At 55.2% G+C, this 2,067-nt stretch overlaps 1 protein-coding gene across 2 annotated transcripts in view; it reads left to right on the top strand.

The window, feature by feature from the left end:
• The first annotated feature begins 206 nt into the window (after positions 1 to 206).
• The window catches only part of HPS5 (HPS5, biogenesis of lysosomal organelles complex 2 subunit 2), a 75,829-nt gene continuing 73,968 nt past the window's right edge, over positions 207 to 2,067 (top strand). The window contains exon 1 of one of the 2 annotated variants that reach the window (XM_019519682.1): positions 207 to 253. The gene's annotated coding sequence lies outside the window, so the exon portion shown is untranslated. The remainder of the gene's footprint in view (positions 254 to 2,067) is intronic. The other variant, XM_019519683.1, reaches the window with a different exon arrangement.

Here is a 2,067-nt window from a genome sequence, read left to right as displayed (position 1 = left end):
CTCCCCGGACCAACGGCCCGAGGGGGGAGGGAGGGGGGTGGGGAAAGGAGCGTGCAAGTCACGTGAGCGGGGCCCGCGCCGTGCGTCTGACGCATAGCCGTTCCCCGCCCGCGCGGCATGACGTAGGCGGGGTGGGGAGGAGGAGCGGGGTGACGTACGGGGGGGAGGAGCGGAGCGAATCACGTGGTGCCGCTCTCGAAGGGGGCGGGGCTGAGCGAGAAGCAGCTGATGAGCCCGGGCTGCTGGCGGCGGGGTGAGTGTGGCGTGGTGCGGGGGGCGCGCGGCTGATGGGTGGGGGGCGCGCAGCGCTGTCTCTGATTGGCTGCCGCTGTCGGGGCGCCTCATGCTGCTTGGCTCCCCCCTCCCCCTGCCTGAGTCCTGCGCTGCCGGAGCCTTCCTCTTCTCTGTGCCCCCTGGGGCCGGGGGCTCGCAGCAGCAGGGATCCTGGTTTTCTCTGATTAAGAAAAAAATCCGAACATTTTCTGATTTTAAAAAACCTGCCGAAATCCACATCTTTCTGTGATTAAAATGAAATGCCGCTGTGTGTGTCTGTGTGTGTTGAGTGGTGTTTCATGTTTTCCATGATTAAATGTGGTTGGGGGGGGGGGTTAAATCAGAAAATTTTGGATTTTTTTAAATCGAAGAAAACCAGGATCCCTGCTGATCAGGCACTTGAGTTGATGGCTCACGAGCCCCAGAGGGTGTGGCTGGAGGCTGGCTCAGCGCCCAGTGGGCCGGGGCGCAGCAGCGGCCAGGGTGGGATGGGAGCAAGCAAGTGGGCCCTGGGGGCTGGCAGGGAGCACAGCTAGGCTTGGTTTGGCTGTAGCCCAGTGGCCCGGAGATGCCTTTTCCTTCTGTCTCCTGGAGACTTGGCTTTCAGAGCCCTGTCACATGCTGCCTGAGCCCGTCCAGACAGGCAGGAGTCCTTCGTGCTCTGCCCTTGCAGGCTCAAAGCAGACAGCTATGCTGCGGGCAGCCCCTGGGGCAAAGACCACACCAAGACAGCTGGTTCAGCTGGGAGTCCTTGTGAAGCTGCCTGGGCTTTAGCCCTACTCTACCCAGGCCTGGCCCGAGCTGTGAGGAGGGCGAAACAGTTTCGTGCCTCCCCTTGTGTTAGTGGGTAGGTGGTCAAGGTTCTTTGGGTAAATCCGATATCTTTTATTAGACCAACTCAGATAGTTGGAAAAATTCTTCTTAGCAAGCTTTTGGGTTTAAATGTCCGTCAGGCTGAAGAAGCATCTGCAGTTGGTGTGTAGTTGGTTCTTCGAGGGAATGAATTATAAAGAAGCAAGAGGCTGGGCTGGTACTGGCTAGGTGGTGGCACTAAAAGGATAAAAACAGCTTAGGCAGGAATGGTCCCTTCTCTGAAGAAAGCGTTTATTGAATGCAGCAGTTGACAATTAGAAACATAAGGCAAAGAAACAACAGAAAGCTTTGCTGAAGTTGTTGTACACCAGAAACCTTGTATAAGTCTTATGTGGTCCCGAGGGCAGTGTCTCCCTGCAGCTGGCCAGGCATTTAGAAGTCTCTGCTGTTCTTCATGGCAGGTAGAATAAAGGTCCACAGCCCTCATTTTTGGTTGTTCTCTTATGAATGATATACCCCCCCCCCTTATTCGTCTTGACATTGATGCATCTTTTGCCCCTCTTGGGATGTTTGTTGGTCCCTAGTCTTCCCAGGCTTTATCATGTTCATGATCAGCAAACTGTGGACCAGCAGTGGCCAGCATACTGCGGGCAGGTAGCCAACCCTATTTTATACCCAGGATTAAAAAGGGTTGGCTACCAATCCTCAGTGTTCCAGTCGCTTCCAGTCTGCCATTTGCCAGTCCATGGTCACTTCTGGTCCAACAGCCAACCCTTTGTGGCCTGGGTGTTGGGAACGCCTGTAGTACACGATTAATCGAGCCTGCTGGAGCATGGTAATTACTGTGTTCCAGCCAGCCTCAGCGTCTTGTGTATCAGCATCCCTATGCTTCAAAGTGGTGGTGGGGGCGCTTTATCTAAAGCTCGTTCAATGAGCCTTAGGTAAAGCATCCCCGCTGGCACTTTGAAGCATGAGGATGGT

This window comes from Gavialis gangeticus, unplaced genomic scaffold (genome assembly GCF_001723915.1).
Source record: "Gavialis gangeticus isolate Ggan-Ray unplaced genomic scaffold, GavGan_comp1, whole genome shotgun sequence".
NCBI classification, from domain to species: Eukaryota; Metazoa; Chordata; order Crocodylia; family Gavialidae; genus Gavialis; species Gavialis gangeticus.
Note: the sequence above shows the minus strand (reverse complement) of the source record. Positions and strands in the feature narration are given on the sequence as shown.